The sequence below is a fragment of the Sciurus vulgaris genome (assembly GCF_902686455.1).
Source record: "Sciurus vulgaris genome assembly, chromosome: 6".
In the NCBI taxonomy this organism is placed as follows: Eukaryota; Metazoa; Chordata; class Mammalia; order Rodentia; family Sciuridae; genus Sciurus; species Sciurus vulgaris.
In genome coordinates this window covers 30,221,219-30,244,759 of record NC_136466.1, presented here as the reverse complement: position 1 = coordinate 30,244,759, position 23,541 = coordinate 30,221,219, and the positions used below count along the sequence as shown (strand labels likewise).

Genomic DNA, 23,541 nt, shown 5'->3' with positions numbered 1-23,541 from the left:
TGCCCAGATGATAACATCTGTTCCTTTAACAAATAATAGGTCAAACCTGGTACTAAAACAAAGGTTGTAGATAAAAATTGGGTTTGGTCCCTCTTCATCAGTGACTTGGGGAAAAACATGAAAACATTATGGTTATTGTTAAGGATTTGAGATTGCAAGTTGGATAAAAGACTTTTTTTTTTTTTTATTCATGGATTGAACCCAGGGGTGCTTAACCACTGAGCCACATCTCCAGTTCTTTTTTATATTTTATTTAGAGACAGGGTCTTGCTGAATTGCTAAGTGCCTCACTAATCTGCTGAGGCTGACTTTGAACTCTTGATCCTCCTGCCTCAGCCTCCCTGGTTGCTGGAATTACAGGTTTGTGCCATAGCGCCCAGCAGAAAAGATTTCTTGGAGGAACACTGAATTCTGACTTAAATGTCATGAATAGATATCTGAATGGTATATGGTATACCAAGGGAAGATCATTCTAGACATGTGCAAGCCAGATACATTTGTAGAACAAGAAGTCAGTCTGTAAGAGTATGCATTCCTAATGGAAGTCATGTCACCCCAAAAGTGACAAAAGCTGGTTTTTAAGGGGAGTGGGAAAAAAAGTACGGATGTGACCCTCCAAAACCCAACCTTACTTGTCAAAATTCTGTTCCTAGTATTGATCGGATCGGGGTTGGCAGTTATGAAAAAATGTCTTAAAAGGTTCTTTGAGAGGGGTTGATAATGGAAAATAAAAAAAGGTTGGTACACTGGTCTGGTGTATGGGATGTTTGGTGGAGGTGGTATCAAACATGTTGGGTGCTAACAATGAACCTGAATGTACTAGTGTGGTTGAATCATTTAAGGGATTTGGGCTCCATTTTATGAGTAGAGGAGAAACATTGGAGGGTTTAAGTCCTGGAAATAAGATCGATTTCATAATGATTACTGTGAGCATATGGAGATGTATTTGGGGGTGGGATGAAGCACACTAGAGGCAGGAAGGCCTATAGATAAATAGAATGAATGTAAAACATTTTGTCTAAACTGATAAACATTTCCATGTAAAATGTAAGACTATTCATAATTATATGAAGTTAATAGGGAAACCCAAGAGATATATGTGGTTTAGTTAAACAAATGCAGTAGTTCATGTGTAAGGTAAGGTCCTAGACACAATAGTGACAGCAGATGGTCTGAGATACTGAAGAGGTAATAGATTCAGCATGGCTACTGATGGGAGGGGGAGTGTCTGTTCCCCACTAGGCTTTTTTTTTGTTTTGTTTTGTTTTTTAACTTTGAAATCTAAAAAACACAGAATAGGAAGTCTGCATACCCTAAGTATATTTAGCCAGATAGATAAATTCTTACAAATATATTTAGTTGTTTAGATTACAATATAGAATATTATCAGTACTCTAAAAAAATTCTTTCCCCTTCCCAGTCAATACCCTTTCCCAGAAGAAACCATTGTTATGCTTCTGTCACCATAGATTTGTTCTTCCTGCTTTTGAACTTCATTTTAGTGGAATTGTGTATTTTTTCTGGCAGTCAAGAGGATTTTTAGCTACTTTGGTTCTGTTTTCTCTTTAGACTGAACTTGGAACCTCCTTTCTTGGGGCTTTCCTTGGTGTTAACTGCATATACTTTATATCCTGACCCACTTTTTGCCTACCCTTTTGTATCATCCACTTACTCTGTTCAGACCAACTCCTGGAATAACTGCCTGTCAGCCTCAAATGCTCCATTTGTTCAGGATGCACTGCATTAGTCCCAACTCTGGCAAAATACTCCTGTCTTACCCGGGCATGGTGGTGCATGCCTATGATCTCAGGGACTTGGGAGGTTAAAGCAGGAGGTTGGTCAAAGCCAGCCTCAACCAAAGTGAGGTGCTGAACAACTCAGTGAGACCCTGTTTCTAAATAAAATGCAAAGTAAGGCTGGAGATGTGGCTCAGTGGTTGAGTGCCCCTGAATTCAATCCCAGGTACCTCCCAAAATATATTTATATTTATATTTATTTTCATTCCTTTCTTTTTGGTTTTTACTTACTGGGAACAAGCTTGACTGGGTGCACAAGCAAAGCAGAAGTTAGATTATTTCTAATTTTCTGACTTGGGTAACTGTATAGATAATAGTACATTGTTAAAGGAGGATTAAGGAGCAGAGTGTGGGGGGATTCAGTTTGAGACCTCTTACAGAAGATACAGATAAAATGTTTAGTAAGTATTTGAAACTTCAGGTCAAACCAGTCCTGAATTGTTCTAATATTCTACAGCATACAGACATAGGTGAAGTCATGAGCTTGGTTGGAATGCCCAGAGTGAAATGCAGAATGAAAATAAGAGGGTCAAAGACAGACCTTTGTGTGCTCCAATATTAAAAGGGTGAGGGAATGAAAAGAATTGTTATAGGGTAGGAGAATAGAATGTTGTTACAGGGAGACACTAATTGGTAATGTCAGATAATAGGGAGAGTTCATGAAAAGTGAAGACTGATAAATTCTTTGGATGGCTTCTGTCAGAGTGATTCCATTAGACTGATTAAGAAAGAGCTTGATTGCAGAGGATATGAGAGAACAAGACACAAGAAACTGAAAACAGCAAGTGTAGTGTTTATAGGTTTGACTAATGGGAAGAGAAAAAGATACAAGGTCCTCCACAATCTTCTGCCCCCTACTCTAACCTTATCATCCTCTACCTTCAAACACTGATTTTAACTATAGTCATATATCATTATCAACATTTTGGTCAGTAACAGCAGTGTGGTCAGTACCATTCCCATACAAATATAGTGCCTAAATAGCCACCTTAGTTTATAAGTATATGCTATGATGTTTGCACAGCAACAGAATCACTAATGTGAATTTCCCAGAACATATCTCTGTTAAGTGATGCAGGACTGTATTTGAAAATATCCTAACACTTTCAACCTAAGCTATGTATATTTCCCAATCTGGGAAGTATACTGACCCTAAATTTCTTAAACTAGAACCTTCTGAAAGGGAGTATAGACATTATTATTTATAAAAAGAACCTTCCATTGTTCTGATACATAACAGAGAGGTGAGAAGCATTGTCTATTGTGCCATATTCTCTCCTGTCTCTTGTTTTGCACAGGATAGAAATTGTATGGTGTTATATCATCCTGAAATTTGTATTTGAACAAGGTGACTTCAAATCTGGGGTCTAATACTGAAAATTTTATCCTAGACAAGCTACATAGTTTCTAAAAACTAAATCAGGGAAGGCTTGTTGGGGGGACCAAATGAGATTTTGTATACATACGTGTTTGTATGCATGAAATACATATTCAACCACATGCCTTCACAATGGCACAATAAATAGTAGTCATGTGTATTAGCTTGTTTCCTTTGTCTGGAAAACTATTCTCTGGCTTGGCAAATACAGATTTCTCACTGAAATCTCATCCCTAGTGCTTTGCAGATTGGTGCAGCCAACCTTTTCACTTTTCCAGTTCTCTGTGTCCCCAGGATACCACACAGCTTCTACCATAGTGATTTCTGTACTGTTATAATTGCTGTTATATTTTTCTTTCTGATGTTAAACTCTTTGTATTGGGGGTGAGGGTACTGGATATTACCACTGAGCCACGTCCCTAGTCCTTTTTATTTTGAGACCTGGTCTTGCTAATGTGCTAAGGCTGGCCTTGAACACTTGCCTTAGTCTCCTGCTCCCAGCATGATTGTAAATTCCTTGAGGACAGTGTTTTTATTTTTATCTTCCAGTGCCCCACCATGTACTATTTGTAGAATAAATGAGTTTTAAAGAAAAGTAATGTGGGAAAGTGCTGTTCTTTACTAGTCTGTTAGTGATTTCTATCTGTCTAATAGTTGAAGTGCTACGATAAAAGGACTGGAGAAGTTTGGCATACTTGCAAAATTTGCTGTTTTTCTTCTACCAAAAGATGAGTAAAGCAAAATCATCCAGCGTTTCCTCTGAGACCATTCATGTAGAGGAAACTGTAATATCTTGAGACAGGAATTCATTTTCTGTATGACTTCAAAACAATTTATAGGAAATATCAGAGAAGTATAGGTAAATGCCACTTTTGCCTTTTTATATTTTATCACCAGAAGATTTAAAACTTTTGCTGGACGTAAATTTTATGCTCAGATAAGTGTTAATATAATCGCCTTCTTAAAATCAGGAGTTTCTTTTTAAAAAGAATAATTAGCTTATTTTTGTTACCAAAATTCAAAGAGGGAACTAGAACTGAAAATGTAAAATTTAGTATTATGGTAATAATTTATTAATCTTTTTCAGAATTTAGAATAATGGTCTTTAACTGTTCACTTGGAGAGGTTTTTTTCTGCATTGACCGAACAACAACATTGTACTTAGAGTCATTTTTGAGTGAGTCACTGCGCACTTCCCTGAGGGTGGCACAAAAGATTCTGTTGTGTTTCCATAGAAGATGTACATTCAGAGGGTTCCTTGGGAAGAAAAATAACTCGTTTATTCTTCTGGGGCCCTTGGACCTTCGATTGTAAACCCATCTGGATAGAAGGGGGATGTTAGATCTGGATGGGCCCATTATTGGAGAACATCTTTTTAAAGCACTTCATTTTACATGTATTGGAGATTGCCAATTTGATGAAAAACTGACAGTCTTGAAGTTGAGACACCATATGATTTTGTTTCTGAGATGCTGAGAAACTTCCCTCTGAGTGAATATTCTAAAGAGAATGAGCAGCCAGGCATGACGAACATGACAAAATCTTGATCTTCGAAAGGGAAGGAGGAATGAGTGTGAACTCTTAACATTATGGTTATCATTTGACTTTATCTTGGACCATCCTGGGTAAACTAAGGTATGACTAAATTAAAACAGAATGAAGCACTTTATTTATGTTCTAGAGGAAGAAGCAGCATGTTTGATGTTCCTTTAAAATGTAACTCCAAAGATGAGACATATTCCTTCCTGCCTTGCCATAAACTGGAACTTTGGCTGCTAGAGAGCTTCAGGGCTCTGGCACATGGCAAAGATAATGAGGGTTATTGGATAGGATACTTAATACATAGTGGAAATTGCACTGCCTGTCAGATATTTGTGAACACATATATAGCACTTCCAATAATACTTTAACTGGTAAAATGAGATTCACACAAATAAAGGAACTGAACTCTAGAGAGGTAAAATGCTTTGCTTAATGCTATATGACTCATCAGTGACTTCCTCAGCCTTGTCCTTCTCTTTATCAGGACAGTGAATTTTAGTTTACTTTTTAAACTTTGAACTTTTATTTCTATACTGACATCTTCATAGATGCACATCCCCCCTCCCCAAATAAATGCCTTTTATTTAGTCTTATCTTGATTGTGCTGTAGTGAAGTACATTGGCCATTTATATCCATAAGTTTCACGTTGATGGATTTCCAACCGCAGATGGAAATATTCAGGGAAGGGACTGGGGATTTAGCTCATGATAGAGTACTTGCTTCGTTGTATGCTTGAGCCCGTGGGTTTGATCCCCAGCACCTCAAAACTAAAGAAAGTTTTCTGGGGCAAAACTGTGTCTGTACTGAACATGTGCAGACTCCTTTTTTTCCCTTGTCATTCCCTAAACAATACAATATAACAGATATTTATATAACATTTGCATTGTGTGAGGTATTATAAGTAATCTAGAGATGATTTGAAGTATATGGGAGAAACCCTTCATGGATGTGCTCCTCTGTTGTCCCTGGAACTATGAAGACTGAAGCAGAAGGATCTCTTGAGCCCAGAAGTTCAAGACAAGTCTGAGCAACATAGCCCTGTCATGTGGGAATAAAGTATATGGGAGAATGTCCTTAGGTTATGTGCAAATACTACACCATTTTATATAAGGAACCTGAACATCTGTGGATTTTTATATCTGTAAGGGGTCCTGGAACCAACTCGCTATGTATGCTAAAAGACTGTACTTTTAAGGTGCCTGTGTTAATTCAGTAAAAGGTTTTGTTTTGTTTTGGTTTTTGTTTGTTTGGTACTGGGGATTGAACTCAGTGTGCTTAATCACTAAGCCACATTTCCAGCCCTTTTCATTTTGAGACAGGGTCTCACTAAGTTGCTTAGGGCCTCACTAAATTGCTGAGGCTGACTTTGAACTTGGCAGTCCTCCTGCCTCAACCTCTCAGGTCACTGGGATTATAGGTGTGCACCATCAGGCCTGACTTTAGTGGAAGTTTTTGATTCTCAAGTTTTATGTAAAGTGAAAATAGGTGTGCTTAATATGTGATCTTTAATATTATAGTTTTTTTTTTTTTTTTTTTTTTATTTACTCCTTGTTTTCAGAGGCTAGATGGTAACCTGTTTAGTTTGGTTTCTTAAAACTATTCAAGTAATATGAGAATGCTTCAACACAGTAAGTTTTTTAGAAAAGTGTCCATGAGTGTCATAGGCCCGAAGTTTGGATTATTTATGGGCTGTTAAATGACTGTGAGGAACATTTCACACTTTTTTTTTGAAGGCTGACTTATGAGCATTGTGTAGTAAATATCTTTTAAGCACTGTTTTTAATGTCAGAGATAAAAGATTAAAGACAGTGCTTTCATCAAGGCCTCAAGGAGATAGACAAGTACACACAATTAATATACAGCCTGATTAAGTACAGTGATAATTATAAATACCAGGTGCTCTAGTGTTTCTAGAAAAAGACTGTTGGGGAAGAGTGGATAGGAAGGTGCCATTCATTTGTTCTGCAAATGGGAACCCTGATTTGAAGTTAGAATATACAAAAATTTAGGGGACAAGTGTTACTAAAAAGGGGAACTTCATGTGGAAAGGCCACAAAATAAGCACAGTATGTGCATGCATGTTGACTGTACTGCTCGAACACTGGAACAAGAATGAGTAGTAAAATAGCTGAGGCCAGAGAAATGATCAGGATCAAGATGATGAAAAACTGTATTTTCTTTGTTAAAGAATTTGGATTTAGCATTTAGAAAAATCATTCTGGCAGCAGTGCAAAGAATAGGTTATAGGGCGCCAGACTAGAGGCCAGAAGACTATTTTCAGTTATCCTGTGAGAATTAATGAGTCCTTACATTGCTCCATTTGGAATGGTAAACAGAGATCTTCAGAAATAAGAATTGACAGATTTCTGACTGGGACCACTGAAGGTAAGCTCTGTCATCTAAATCGTGGAGCTGGTAATGATTTTTGTCTTGAATATTTTGTACTTTAGATGTGGATGGATCAGCCAGGTGAAAGTGTTAATTTTCAATAGAACCTGCAGTAGTTTACTAGAGAAGTGTGGATTAGCAATACAAATAGGGAAATCTTTAGCTTACGTATAGTGATATATAGCTATGAATGTGGAAAATATTCCTCATGGTAATGACTCTCCAGTGAAGTAAGGGTAGATGTCAAAGTTTTGGGAACATAAGCTTTATAAAGATTTAAGGGAATAAGAATTTAAAAAAACAAACAAAACAAAAAACAAACAAACAAACAAAAAAGAAGCCTGTAAAGGACACTAGAAGGAGCAGAAAGGCATTGGGTAGCGAAAGGAATAGCTGAGACTTGTAACGCTATTTAGGATTTACTGGATGTCTATCACTGTTATGAAATGTTTACCTACTTTATCCTTCAAAAAGCCCTCTGAAAGAAGGTATTATTATTCACGTTTTACATATGGGGAAGTGGAATTACAGAAAGTACAGAAAGATTAACTTGCCAAAGGTACTATAGCTGGGAAGCAATGAAGTTGAACTTCAAACCTAGGCAGTCTGATTCTGTAGGCCTTGCTTGCCATCGTTGCTAAATAATTCTCATGAGGACAAGAACCCAGAGAGAACCATATTTACAGAAGGGACAGGGTCTTTTAGGATGGGGAAGTGAATGAATGTTGAACGCAATGGCAGTTAAAAACTACAGAATGTGAAGAGGGAGGAGGATTGAAAATGCATGTGAAAAAGTCTTGGGTGACTTCACAGGTGGTGAAGCACAGGTGGTGCTTTATCAGGAAAGTGAACTTTAGATCACACTGTGAATTTATAAATAACAAGATGCCTGCTTTTTTTTTTTTTTTTTTTTTGGATGGTACTGGGGATTGAACTCTGAGCCTTGTGCTTGTAAGGCAAGCATTCCCCCTACTGAGCTATATCCCCAGCCCCTAGGATGCCTGCTTTTTTGATACATTGGAATTTTAGTAGATAATTATTAGAGTTCTGAAGTTTATATGTATTCTTTGGGAGTTTAATCCCTGAAGAATTACAATTTTAAGGCATAATTTTTTAATGTTAGGAGTTTTATTAATAAGATACAGTTTACATTAGTTAGCAGTATGTATTAATCTACATATTAAAAGTTCTCAAGTTTACCATGAGAAATGTATAAATAGAATAGTTCCCCTGCTGCCCCCACCCCCCACTCTTCCCACCACCCAACCCTGCTTTCATAAACAAGGTAATTTAGTGTCTGACCCGCTGTCTGAGGAATTTATCATAATCGGGATTTGTGTGGTTGTTTTCTCATGATTAGATTCAGGTTAAATAATTTTCTTGAGAAAGTACTTAGATAATGTTCTGTCCTTCCCGTATTGGCCCCATGAAGGGTCATGTATTATTAGTTATTTTCATTATTGGGGATGTTAAATTTGATCATTTGCATCTCCGTTTTAAAGGGTAAAATCATAATGCTGTAATTTCTTTTTTTTTTTTAGGGATTGAACCTAGGGGCACTTTACCACTGAGCTACATTCCCAATCCTTTTTATTTTGAGACAGCGTAAGTTGCTGAGATTGGCCTGGAACTTGTAAATCTCCTGCCTCAGCCTCCCGAGTCGAGGGGATATTGCCACTGTGCCCAACAAATGCTGTGATTTCTAAATCATTTTTAAGGTTATACTTCCAAGACTATGTGAATGTCCTATTCTCCAACAATGTTTCACCTAGTGGTTTTAGCATTTATTGATTATCCTTACCTAAGTTAACTGTTACTTTGCTATTTCAGAATAATAATTTTCTAATTCTATATTACTTCTTTTTTTTAAATCTTTATTTATTTATTTATATGTCATGCTCAGGATTGAATCAAGTGCCTCACACGTGTTAGGCAAGCACTGTAGTACTACAACCCCAGCCCTGATTCTGTATTACTTCTACATTTATTAGATATTTTCTGTATAAAAGAACTTTCTCCACCATTCTCTCCATTTTTTTAAAAGCACTATGAATTTAGTTGTTTTAAATTGACCCACGTTTAGGTAGTGGGGAGCCCTGGCCAAAGTCAGCTTTTGACATGATCCTTCTAGTGTTTTAAGTACTTTCTCATTGTTTTTCATAAAAAGATGTGCTAGGGTTATAATTTCCTTGTTTTAGAACTAAAATCAGCCATTTATTCAAAGAAACCTGGTTCCTTTTAGTGGCAATGTATTTAAAAAACAGTATCTGGTTTTTAACAGTGGCGCACGCCTGTAATCCCAGCAGTTCTGGAGGCTGAGACTGGAAGATCATGAGTTCAAAGCCAACCTTAGCAATTTAGGAAGGCTCTAAGCAAACCCCCCGCCCCCACCAAATAAAATGTAAAAAAGGGCTGGGAATGTGGCTCAGTGGTTGTGCCCCCCGAGTTCTATCCTTAGTACAAAAAAAAAAAAAAAAAAAAAAGAGGAAAACAATATCTGAGCTCTGGGTGTGGTCAGTGTTTTATATTTCTGTACTTTGAGTACATTTATATTTGATAAATGAGAAAAGCAGTGGAATGAAATTGTTTAATATATGGTCTTGTTAACTTGGAAAAATTTTTACATCTATAAAATAAGATAGCTTTACTCTTCTGAATATAAATTGATCCTTAGTTTATAGTTTTATTATACAGGTAATTGTCACTATGCTATACATTTAATAAGCATTTTTAAATTTTTATGTCAAAAGTATTTTGTCATTCCCTCTGTACAGGTAATATATTTTTTGTTTCATTATTTCTATTGACATATAAAAGTTGTACATTTCCATATTATGAGATCATGTCTTTCTGTTATGGAGTCCAAGATTGTTTTGAATTTTTTAATGGATACATAAAAATTGTATATATTTGTGGGGTTTCATGTGGTGTTTTGGTACATGTATACATTATGTAATGTTCTAACAAAGGTAAATATTATCTGTTCAAATGTTTATGATTTCTTTATGGTGAAAACATTGAAAATCCTTTCTCACAGCTTTTTAAAAACTATACAGTATATTATTATTACCCTTATTTAACCTTCTATGCAATGGTACACCAGAATGTCTTCCTTTTAAGTGACCTAGTACCCCACTGATCAACCTTTTTCCTTTTCTGCCTATCTTCTGTTTTCCCAAGCCTCTGGTAATCACCATTCTATTCTTATTTTATGTGACCAACTTTTTAAATTCCACATTTAAAAAAGATCATGTGGTGCTTGTCTTTCAGTGCCTGACTTATTTCATTTTACATAATGATCCCCAGTTCCATCCTATTGTTGCAAATGACAGGATTCCATCCTTTTAATAGCTTAGTAGTATTCCCTTGTGTATTTATACCACAATTTGTTTATCCATTTATTATTTGATAAACACTTAGATTGTCTCTATTTCTTGGCTTTTGTGAAAAATAGCCAGTAATTGCTGCAATAAACATGGGAGTACAGATGTTTCTTCAGTAGATTGATTTCATTTTTTTTCTGGCAGAGGTGTATATGCCCTGTAGTGGGATTGTTGAATCATATGGTACTTCTATTTTAATTTTTCAAGGAACCTCTGTACTTTTTTCCATATGGCTATGCTAATTTACATTCCCACTAACAGTGTTCAAGTGTTCTCTTTTCTCCACATCCTCTCCAGCAATTGCTATTTTTTTTATAATGGCCATTCTTACTGGAGTGAGGTGGTATTTTATTTTTGCTTTAATTTGCATTTCCCTTATGATCAGTGACATTGGAGCGTGTTTTCACATTTCTGTTGGCCGTTCATATGTTGTCTTTTGTGAAATGTCTGTTACCATTTTTTGTTTTTTATATGTGTGCAGAAACTTTGTAATTTGATTTTCTCTCATTTGTCTCTTTTTGCTTTTATTCCCTGTTCTGAAGTCATGTTCAAAAAAATCCTTACCCATTTCAGTGTCCTAAAGTATTTCCCCTGTTTTCTTGCTTCTTAAATTTAAGTCTTTAATCTAGTTTGAGTTGATTTTTGGTAAAATAAGAGTTTGTCTAGTTTGCTTTTTCTGCATGTGGGTATCTAGTGTTCCCAGTACCGTTTATTCAAAAGACTGTTCTTTCTCCAGCAAGTAGTCCTTAAGCACCTTTGTTTAAAATTATTTCACTGTAGATGCAGAGGTTTATTTCTAAGCTCTTTGTTCTGTTTTCCACTTGTCTATGTATCTTTTTAAAAATCCACTACCTTGCTGTTTTATTACTGTAGCCTTATAATTTATTTTGAAGTCAGGTGGGGTAATTCTTCCTGCTTTGTTCTTTTGCTCAAGATGACTTTGGCTATTTGCTTTTACATATACATTTTAGGGTGTTTTTTTTTTTTTCTTTTTTCTTCTTTTCTTTCTCCCTAGTGGTAGGGATCAAACCCAAGCCTTCATACATGATAGACAAATGCTATACTCCTGAACTACATACACCCCAACTCCTAGGGTTTCTTCTAGCTCTGTGAAGAACGTCATTGATATTTTCCTAGAGATTGCATTGAATCAGTAGATCACTTTGGACAGCATTGACATTTTAACAATTTTGATTCTTCCAGTCATGAACACAGAATGTCTTTCCACTTTTTTGTGTTCTTTTCCATTTCTCTCATCAGTTTTTATAATTTTCATTTTAGAGATCTTTTTTACCTCTTTGGTTTTTTTTATTTCTGTTTTGTTTTATTTGTTTTTCCCTTGGTGGTGCTGGGGATTGATACCAGGGCCTTTGTGCATACTAGGCAACCACTGTACCATCTTAGCTCTATCCTCAACTCTCTTTGGTTAAATTTATTACTAGGTATTTTGTGAGGTGTTTTTTTTTCTGTTGTTTTTTTTTTTGTTTTCTTGGTTTTGGTTTTGGTTTATTTTTTGTATCATAAATGGGATTGCTTTTCAGATAATTTGCTACTGGCATGTAGCAGTACTACTGATTTTATTTATTTATTTTTAATTTCTGATGCTGGGGATTAAACTCAGGGCTTGCATATAGTAAACCCATGCTCTTATCACCAAGTATCATTCCCAGCTGTGCTGATAGTTTTTGTATATTTATGTTGTGTTCTGCAGTTTTGCTAAATTCATTTGTTCTAATAGTTTTTTGAATGTTTTTTTTTTTTTTTTTATGTAAGATTTGTCATCTGCAAACAGTGACAGTTCAGTGACTTATTTTCCACCTTTGGATGTCTTTTTCTTTTTTTGCCTGATTGCCCTAGCTGGGACTTCCAGCACTGCATATTGGAAAATGGTGAAAGTGGACAAACTTGTCTTAGAAAACTTTCTATTTTTCCCGTAATGTTAGCTCTTGACTTATTATAAATGACCTCTACTGTGTTGCAGTTCATTCCTTTATAACTAATTTGTTTATAACTAGTTTGTTCAATATTTCAGTCATGGAGGGATATTGAACTTTTATCATTTATCCTTTCTGAATTTATTGAGATGAGTATATGGTTTTTGTTCTTCTTTCTGTTTATCTGATGTATCATATTTATTGATTTACATATGTTAAAACATCCTTGCATTCCTGAGATGATTCCCACTTGATTGTGGTGAACAATATTTTTAATTACTGTTGCATTGTATTTACAAGTATTTTCTTAAGGATTTTTTGTGTCTTTGTTTATCAAGGATGTTGGCCTGTAGTGTTTGTGTGTGTCTCTCTCTCTCTCTCTCTCGTCATCGTCGTGTTCTTATCCACTTTTGGTATCTCAGTAATGCTTGCATGTGTTTGGGAGAATCCCCTCCTGTTTTTTGATACAGGCATTGATTGCTGACCTAAGGAGAATTGATATTGGGTATTTTTTCAGTGACAAGATTCAGCAATGAAGCTATCTGATGCTGACTTTTTTTTAATAGAATTTATTAGTTTCAATCTTCTTGTTATTGGTCTATTCATGTTTTCTGTTTCTTCATGAGTTATTCTTGGTAAGATTTATGTGTCTACTAGAACCAGAGACCCTGCACTGTTTAGGAACTGACTTCCTTAACAAAACTTCTAAAGTGCAAAAAGTACAATTAAGAATCAGTAAATGGAATGGAATCAAACTAAAAAGCTTCTTCACAGCAAAGGAAACAATAACATGAAGAGAGAACCTACACATTGTGAGAAAATCTTTACCACATACACCTCAGATAGAGTATTAATCTCCAAGATATATAAAGAACTCAAAAAACACCAAAAAAACCATAAACCCAATCAATAAATGGGCAAAGAAACTAAACAGACAATTCACAGAAGAAGAAATACGATCAGTTGACAAATATATGAAAATGTTCAACATCTCTATAGAGAAATGCAAATCAAAACTACACTGAGATTTTTTTCTCACTCTAAGCAGAATGGCAACCATAAAGAATACAAGCAGTAGAGGGGAAAGCACACTTATACATTGCTGGTGGGATTGCAAATTGGTGTAACCACTCTGGAAAGCACTGTGGAGATTCCTCAGAAAACATGGAATGGAACCACCATTTGACCCAGCTATCCCACTCCTCGGTTTATACTCAGAGGACTTAAAATAGTGATGCAGCCACATCGATTTTTATATCAACTCTATTCACAATAGCTAAACTATGGAACCAACCTAGATGCCCTTCAACAGATGAATGGATAAAGAAAATGTGGTGCATATACACAATGGAATATTACTCAGCCTTAAAGAAGAATGAAATGATGCCATTTGCTGGTAAATGGATGGAACTGGAGACTATCATGCTAAGTAAAATAAGCCAATCCCAAAAAATCCAAAGGCCGAATGTTTTCTCTAATATGTGGATGCTAATTCACAATAAGGGGTGGGGGCTAGGGACGAATAGAGGTACTTTGTTTTAGGCAGAGGGGAGTGAAGGGTAGGGAGGGAATATGGGGATAGAAAGGATAATGGAATGAATCAGACATTATTACCCTATGTGCATGTATTGATTACAAGACCTGTATGACTCTACATCATTTACAACCAGAAGAAGTCATATTCTATTTATGTATGATGTGTCAAAATGTATTCTACTGTCATGTATAACTAATTAGAACAAGTTTTTAAAAAGATTTGTGTGTCTAGGAATTTGTCTATTTCTCCTAGGTTGTCATATGTGTTGGTATATAGTTCTTACTAATAATCCTTTGTATATCTTTGGTATTAGTTGTTTCATCTTTGAGTCTTCTCTCAGTTTAGCTAAGGGTTTATCTATTTTATCTTTTTAAAGAACCACCTCTTTGATTTTGTTGATTTTTTTAATCTTAATTTTTTTCTGCTCTAATCTTTACTATATCTTTTCTTCTAATTTGGAGTTTGGTTTCTTATTTTTCATATTCATTAGCCTGTATTGCCAGATTGTTTATTTGAGATCTTTATGCTTTTTTGATATGGGCATTGATTGCTATAAACTTTTCTCTTAGTACTACTTTTGCTATATACCCTACAGGTTTTGGTTTGTTGGGTCTCCCTTTTCATTTGTTCCAAGAATTTTTAAAAATTTTCCTTCTCGAAGTTGTGCTCCATTTGTGTACAGTGTGTCAAAATGCATTCTACTGTCATGTATAACTAATTAGAACAAATTAAAAAAGAAAAGAAAAGAAAAGAAGCAACATGTGACTGGAACATATGTAAGATGAGCCTTTAGTCCCACCTAAATCATGTATGGAGGGTGATTGACTGACATCTTGACTGTAGCCTCCATAGAGACCCTAAGTTAGAATCACCCACTAATTGTTCGACTGCTTCTCAGTGTCTGTCCCACATGAACTATGAGGTCATCTCCCCAGAAACCCACAGAAATTGTAAAACAATAATATGTGCTGTTTAAAGCCACTGAGTTTTGGAGGGAATGTTATGCAGCAATAGATGGTTAGATGGTTTTTGTTATGGATAAATCTGCTATGAATTTTCATGTAAAAAAAATTTCCTTCTTCATTCCTTCCTTGATCCACTGTTTGTTCGAAAGTTTTTTGTTTGATTTCTGTGTATTTGTATAGTTTTCAGTTTTTCTCGTTACTTTTTTTCCAGTTTTATTAGATTTGTTGAGATTTGTTTTGTGACCTAGCATATAATCTGGAGAATCCCTGTGCTGATGAAAAAAATGTGTATTTGGTAGTTCTTGGATCAAATGTACTGTAGGTGTATCTTAGGTTCATTTGGTCTCGGGTGGAATTTAACTCTGCTGTTTCTTTGTTCATTTTCTGTCTGAATGATCTGTTCACAGCCGAAAGTGGTGTGTTAAAGTCTGCAAATATTATTTATTCAAGACAAATGTTGAAAGGTTAAGGTAAGGTCTTACTATAGCCATCCTGTAACTTGTTTTCTTGTTTCATTATATTTCCTTTTATTTTTATTTTTTTCCTTTCTCCCTGTGTTAAAATCTTCCTTGGTGGTTAAGTGATTTACTCTGGTAATTTTTTTTTCAAATTCCTTCTTTATTGTTTTTTCTTGTTCATTGTAGATTTTACTTTGTGTTTACCATGAGGTTTTCAAAAAATGTCCTTTGATTATAATAGACTATTTCAAAATGATAGCATCTTAACCTGATTATAAAGATAAAAACAGAAATCAAAAAGAAAAAGCAAAGATTGTTATTTAGTCTTCATGAGAAAGACATTTCAAATGGTTTATGTACCATTAATATTAGAGTATTCTGAATTAATGTAATTACTCCTAACAGTGAGTTTTGTATTATGTCATATTTTCTTCTTATTAATGTCTTTTCAGTTTGAGGCACTTCCTTTATCATTTCTTCAAAGATAGGTCTAGTGGGGAGATATTCCCAGGTCTTGTTTGTCTAGGATGTTTTTAGGTCTTCCTCATTTCTAAGATAGCTTTATTAGATATAGTATTCTTAATTGACGTTACTTTTCCTTCAGTGGTGTGAAAATTTCATGCCACTATCTAGCCTATAAGATTTCTGCTTTAGGGCAAATTAGGGCACCCTACATGTTGTGTCTCAACCTTTCACTTTTCAGATCTTGATTATGTCTTGGGTAGATTTAGTTGAGTTAAATCTGACTGGTGACCTTTGACCTTCCAGAACTTGGAAATTTGGGGAAGTTTTCTGTTATTCTTCGAATAAGCTTTCTACCCCTTTAGCATTCTTAAGTCATTCTTGAGCCTCAGTAACCTGAATCCTTGCTCTTTTAATATTGTCCCATAAGCTCTCTTCATTCCACTTCATTCTTTTTTTTTCTCTTCCAGCTGTATTTTCATATAACATGTCTTTAAGCTTACCAATTCTTTCATCTGTTTGATCTATCCTATTAGTACCTTATATTCTGTCTTTAATTTCACTGAATTTATTTTTCACTCAAGGATTTCTGTTAGATTTTTTTTTTTAATTGTGTCCATCTCTTTGTTAAGTTTCTCTGTTAAGAGTATTGAAACATCTGGGGTTTTTTTGTTGTTGTTGTTTGGGTTTTGAGGTTCATTGAATTTCGTTAAAATAACTATTTTATAAATTCTCTTAGGAGTTCCTCCATACTGATAATTATCTGGTCAATGTCTGGCACATTATTTGAACTACTAGGTAAAGAATTTCATGAAAGCTCTTGATGCTTATTGGCATGCAGCATGATCTGAGCATTGAAGGATTAGGTATTTATTCCAGGCTTCCTATCTGACTTTGTGCCTGTCTTCCCAGAAATTCTAAACTTGCTGTTTGTTTTCTCTAAGCTTGTTGTCACTAATGTTTCAGCACCGATGGCACTCAGTTCCAGATTTGCCAGGAGTCTGCTACTGGTGTTTTGTCATCATATCAGTACTAGAGGGCAATTCAGTCCCAGGTTTTTCTCATGTATACTGTTGGTGTGTTACTCAGAAAGAAACAGAAGAGTACTTAGAGAGTTTATACCTACAAGTCTCTCCTGGGGTCTAGAGTAAACGTACATGTTGCCTGATCCATAGTTACAAGCCTTTTCCTGAACTCTTCGGTCAGAGAATGTGGGATTCTGCCTGGGTCTGGCAGAGTCACTGTTGACAGACCAGCCTCAGGCTCCTCTGTCACACCTCTCACCATCAGTGCCACCAAGATGTATAATACCCTAAGCCCACAGCCTGCCAAGGTCAGCATAATACACTGAGGTAGAACCAACAGCTACACTGCTATAGACCAAGTTGGAGTTGTAGCCCTAGACCATTGCAGCTAATTACAGGTAAGCTAGCTAGAAAAGAAATCTGCTAGACTGAGACCATGTTGGCGTTGGAGCTATTTTAGAGGCTCTGTCACAGGTGATCTGAGGATGGGCCATTAGTATCTGCTCAAGGTTAGGTGTCACCTGCTTAGCACTAAGTTTCAGAGCCAAGTCTTGTGCTTACTATCCTATTCTGCCCTCAGCAAATGGAGTCTGCACCACTCTGTGTTGCCTGAGGTTCGGGTAGTGTTTGTGAAGGGAGTTCATTGACCATCTAGACTGACACTAAGCTGGGTCATGCTTGAGTCTCAAAGCTGCAGGGACCTGCATAATCTCAGGTGCACTGAGACTTGTGCCACAGCTGACAGTGATGCAGTCTGAAAACTGAGTCCATCCCACTGGGCCACTGTTACAGTTTACATATAAGGTGTCCCCCCAAAAGCTCATGTGTGAGACCTTGCAAGGATATTCAGAAAATGATTAGATTATGAATGTTGTGACCTAATTGGTTACTTAATCCACTGATAATCCACAAATTTACTGGGTGATAACTGTAGGCAGGTGTGGCTAGAGGAAGTAGTCATTGGGGAATGCTTTTGTGCTTTATATTTTGCCTCTGGTGCGTGGAACTCTCTCTGCTTCTTGGCTACCAAGTCCTGAACTGCTTTCCTCCACTATGCCCTTCCACTATGATGCCATTTCACCTGAGGCCCAGAGCTTTGGAGTCAGCTTACCATGGACTGAAATTCTGAGCCAAAATTAACTTCCTCATCTAAGTTGTTCTTGTAAGGTCTTTTGGTCACAGCAATGCAAAATTGACTTAAACCAAAGCAGATCTCTGGATAGTGCCACGGCAGTTCTAGAGTCCAGTCTGTAAGCACTAATCTGATGATAGCTCTGCTGCCTGTGGTTGGGGGATGGGTGGTGGAGACAGTCTGTTAGCCACCAAATCCAACACTAAGTTGGGTCACATCTGAGTCTCACAGCCCCAGGAGCCTGCACTGTCTTAGAAGGAGAGCAGATGTGCTCAGTTCAAGGCTGGAAATGATGCAGACTGAAACTCGGGTCTGTCCCACCTGTACACAAGTCTTCACCCAATGCTGGGGCAAGTCTAGGGGCTCTGTCTATGAACTCTGACCTGCATGAGGACTGCTAGTTTCTACTAGGTGCTTGGTCTCATTGTTAGCTCCAAGATAGAGTCCTATGCTTGTTTTCATAACTTACTATCCAATGCGTACTCTTATGTACATTCTGCTGCCCAAGATTGGTAGGGGCAATAGAAGTAATCAGTTGCCTGGCCCAGTACAGTTCTAGTAATTCAGTCTGTGGGTATTGGTCTGGTGTGGGGGTCGTGGTGCTTTACCCAGTGTTGGGTTTCAGTGTGGCAGTCCTGGTACTGGATTTCAAGTCTTATGCCTGGATTGCTTGGTGTTGGAGAGGGAGTGATGTGAAGTGATGTAGGCAACTCTTATTCGTACCTTCTTTAATTCCTTTTTTCATTTTGGTGTACTAAAAGCAGGCAGTGTGATCTCTCACCTGATTTCCTTAGCTCTTGTGAAGATATTTTGGTGTGTGAAAAGCTTTTTGACTTGGTGTATTTGTGAGAAGGTGATCACAGGAGGATTTTACTCAGATGTCATCTTGCTCTGCCTTTCACCGTGCTGTTTTAACTTAAGTTCCATCATCTCCGATGTTTCATACCTTTGAAACATAAATTGAGCAACCAAAAAAAACCACTTACGATAACCTTTGAAATAAATATTATTTTAACACTTTATTCTTTGGAGAAAGATATTAGGTACATGATTAAAGCACTTGAAAATGTGTATTTACATTTCCTGTACATATGAATATATATAAAGAATATATAAGCTCGAGATTATGATTTCCAACCTATTTTAATGCATCTATAACAGTTCCATTGAAATATTCACAGAATTTAAAACCTGGAACTTAATGAGTTAATTACTACAGCTTTGTAGTATATTTTGAAGTCAGGTAGTATAATGCCTCCTGCTTTGGTTTTATTTGTTTTGCTGTTTTAAAGGGTGCTCTACCACTGAGCTACATCACTAATCTTTTTTATTTTCCATTTTGAGACAGGGTCTCACTGTCTCAGCTTTTGAGGCTGCCTTCAAACTTGGCAATCCTCCTTCCTCAACCTCCTGAGTAACTGGTATTACCCAGGTGCATCACTGAACCTGGCTCAAGCTTTTGTTCATTTTGCTCAAGATTTCTTTAGCTATTTTGGTTTTGTTTTGTATGGGTTTGTTTTGGGGGTTTTGTTTTCTTACATTTTATAAAATTCATAACTGAATTTTGATTATGTTTTCTAGTGCAGTGAAGAATGTCATTGGTATTTTGATAGAGATTGCATCAAATCTGGAAATCACTTTGGATAGTATAGGAATTTTAACAATATTGATTTTTCTAATCTATAAGCACAAGATGTCTTTTCTTTTTGTCCTCTTTAGTTTCTTTTGTTAGCGCATCTTAGAGTTTTCATTGTAGAGATCTTTTCTTTGATTAAATCTGTCACAAGGCTTTTTTTTTCTTCTTCTTTTTTCCCATAGTCCAAGTTTTTAATCACATTGTTCTCACATGATTTGGAGAAGATTCTTCAGTATAATTTTTCATTATAGATCCATAGCTACAGACTGTATATATATAATGAAATTGAATCTGTACTGATCTTGAAACTTATCCTGAAGGATCTCTGGGTTGGACTTATTTTCTCGGTGCAGAAGAGACTGAGTAAATTATTATGGTTAATGAAGGTTTTGGATAATTTTTTAAAATTGAAAGTTATATGTGATGAATTATTTATACCATAAATAAGTAATTCGGTAGAGTTAGACTTTAAGACACAACCTGGCATGACAGTGTAAAGTAAGGAACAGGATAAAAATCCCAATCTAATAATAGAAATATGTTTAAAGGAATCACTAACTGCTTATATATACATGCTGCAAACATGAATCTAATTTTCCATTCAGCAGTGTAATTAAAAGCCCATAGATTATGTCTACAATGAATGCCATACTTACAGATGTTTGAAGGTTGTAAAAAGAGAGCTGCTTTGTTGTAGGAGGGCAGTGGTCCCACCACTTCAGTCTACCTGCCTTCAGTCACAAAACACTGGCAGAGGGTATAACTTATCTGTCAGGAAGTATAGTCAGTCATGCATTGGTTAACAACAGGCACATGTTCTGAGAAATGCCTCATTAGGTAATTTGTTGTGCGAACATCATACAGGGTATTTACACAAACCTAGATGGTAGAGCTCAACCACTTGATGTAGCCTTTTGATGCAGTCAAGAGATGTGGTAAACAAAATGTGAGGCTGATTGCCAGTGTAACATGGTGTATTGTTTTACAGTGAATTTTTAAAATATAAGTAGAAGGAGTACATTTTATAATAACAATAAAAAGCACAATATACTAAGAACATACACCAGTAACAGTCATGTATTATCATTATCAAGTGTTTTTGTACCATATGTAATTGTATGTGTGATACTTTTATACAACTGGCAGTGCAGGTTTGTTTACTCCAGAGTCATCACAGACACATGAGTAATGTATTACACTGTGACATTACTATGATGATGAGGCGACTAGGCAGTAGAACATTAATCTTACAGGGCAACTACTGTTCATGTGGTCTCTTGGTTGAATGTTGTTAGGCAGTGCATGAGTCATCACTACTTCCTCACCTTCCTTTTTCTCCCTAGGTGGAACTCATTATTTTATATCTAATCTTGAGCTGATACTTGTTCTTCTAATATCCCTGCATAAATTCTTCAGTGTTTTATTGTTACACTTACCGAAACAGATGTTACTGATCTGGGGTGTCACTATATCCTGGTTGGCTATTTTTCTGTTTTCCTTATGACTTCCCTTTTTCAGGCTCCATGTAGTATCTTTCAAGTGCTCTCTAGGTAAATGATTATTGACCCCTTGAATCTAATGTTTACATTTATGGCTCTGAAGAAATATCCGTAAGATTTTAGTCTGCTTCTGTCAGAGTTCTTTTGTTGTTGGGAGTGAGGAGCCTTTCTGCAATAGATTTTACTGATCTTTTTCTGTAATAGACATACCATGAACCTAATAGTATAGTACCTCAAGCCTGTTTTACAGGTTATTGGTACAAAAGCCCCTAAAATCCCCTTTCCAAGCCTAGCATTACACAGCAGGATCCTTGGTGTCTTCTGTAAACAAATTACCATTATATGTGAGAAAAAATTAATCAGCTTGTCATTACAGCCATCCTTTGTTCTGGGAGGTTCTTTTCTGTCTTTTTTTGTAAAGGCTTAGTATTTTGTGACCCTCAAATCTCTGGTATACTGGAAGGACTGTGATTGACTAGACATCCTAGTAATTATTTTTGTTCCCCATTATTAGCTTACCAGACATATAATCCAAAGTGACACAGAACATACCTATAAACCAGTGATTCTGAACATACCTATAAATCAGTGGGATTCTTTGTTTTTATTTTTTTGTTTTGGTTTTTTGTTTGTTTGTTTGTTTTTGCTTTTCAGTGTGTATCAAAACTACCTATAGGGCTTCCTAAACTGAAGACCACTGGACCCATCTCAGAGATTCAGGGGGTAGGGCCTGAGAATTTGCATTTTTGCCAGGGTTTCAAGTAATGCTGTTGGTGCTGGTTCAGGGTCTCATAAGTTGTTACTTAATATGTGACAGAACTCAATTCTGGCCAATTTTAAAGAAAATGAACTTGTTAAAAAGATTTGGGCTGGGTGTGGTGGTGCATGCCTAAAAAAATCCCAGTGGCTTTGGAGACTGAGGCAGTAGGATCACAAGTTCAGAGCCAGCCTCGGCAACTTAGTGAGGCCCTAAGCAACTCAGCTAGACCTTGTCTCTAAATAAAAAATTTTTAAAAAGGGCTGGGGTTGTGACTTAGTGGTTAAGACCCCCTGGGTTCAGTCCCCAGTACCCCCCCCCCAAAAAAAAATTGGGGGTAACTACAGAATCACTTGGAGTACTGGAGAAATAGGCTTGGAGCTAGGTAACCATGATCCATTCTTTCTTTTTACAGATTTGAGAAAGATACTACTGCTGCACTGAATATTGAGTACCATAGCTTGCACTACTGACCAGCTGTACTATCTACTGCGTTTGTTGGCAGACCCTGCTGCTACAACTAGCTACCAGTTTGGATTCTGTGCAGTTCTTGATTCTTACTGTTACTAGCTTCTGATTCAAAGTCTGGTATTGATGTGTCTGGTAGCTCTTGAGTAATCTGAGACTTGTTTGTATGAGAGATTGTGCAGGGGGAGGCTGGTGTTTTCAGCTTCCATGGTGGGAGACAAAACTACCAAAACTTTGAAGGTGGCATATTCTCCAAAAAGGAGTTATGACTTGGTTTAACTGGTTAGATTTTTTTAAAAATATACTTTTAGTTGTAGTTGAACATAATAACTTTTATTTACTTATTCATTTTTTTTCTACATGGTGTTGAGGATTGAACACAGTGCATTACACATGGTAGGCAATCCATGACCCCAGCCCACTGGTTAGATACTTTTGAACATATGCTTCAGGAGTTTTAAAATAATATCTAGGGCCTAAATTAGCCTGCTGGCTATTTTTTGTAAATAAAGTTTTATAGGAATTCAATATTACCAGTTCATTTACCTATTGTTTAGCTGTTTTCATGCTCAAAGACAGAGTTATGTAGCTGTGACAGAAACCATTTAACCCATAAAATCTATAATCTTTACTGGCTCTCCTTTATAGATAGTTTGTCAACTCTTTAATAAGAATAATGCTAATATTTCAATCCACATCAGTGCAGACACCATAATAGATGTTCTAGAGAACAGCAAGTTCTTTTGGCCAAATTGTCCCTCCATAATAAGAAGATTACAGGTAATAAGAATAATCAGGCAAACTTTTAGATATTTGAAGAAGGATCTAAAGTGATAAACTTTCTGAGTCTCTCCAGGCTGAGAACTAAAAAACATGTATGTACCTCAAAATTGTGAATGACATTGAGACTTTAATCTTTAATAATTTAATTCCCATTTTGTCAGATATTCATGTCATGGTTTTTTGTTTTTGTTTGTTTGTTTGTTTTTGTAGTACTGGGGATTGAACCCAGGAATGTTCTACCTCTGAGCTACATTCCCAGTTTTTTTGTTTGTTTGGTTTTTGGTTTTTGGATTTTTATTTTGTGATAGGATATTTCTAAATTGCCCAGGCTGTCCTTGAATGTGAGGTCCTCCTGCCTCAGCCTCCAAAGTAACCAGGATTACAGACATGCACCACT

The 23,541-nt window shown here is 36.3% G+C and overlaps 1 protein-coding gene across 9 annotated transcripts in view; it reads left to right on the top strand.

Moving 5' to 3' along the window:
- Positions 1-23,541, top strand: part of RAPGEF6 (Rap guanine nucleotide exchange factor 6) — a 209,443-nt gene that overhangs the window by 9,436 nt on the left and 176,466 nt on the right. Inside the window, exon 1 of one of the 9 annotated variants that reach the window (XM_079144101.1) lies at positions 1,297-4,351. The exons of 7 other annotated variants lie outside the window; for them this stretch is intronic. The gene's annotated coding sequence lies outside the window, so the exon portion shown is untranslated. Of the gene's footprint in view, positions 1-1,296; positions 4,352-14,004; positions 15,395-23,541 lie in introns of those variants that run through there. One more of the 9 variants, XM_079144099.1, reaches the window with a different exon arrangement.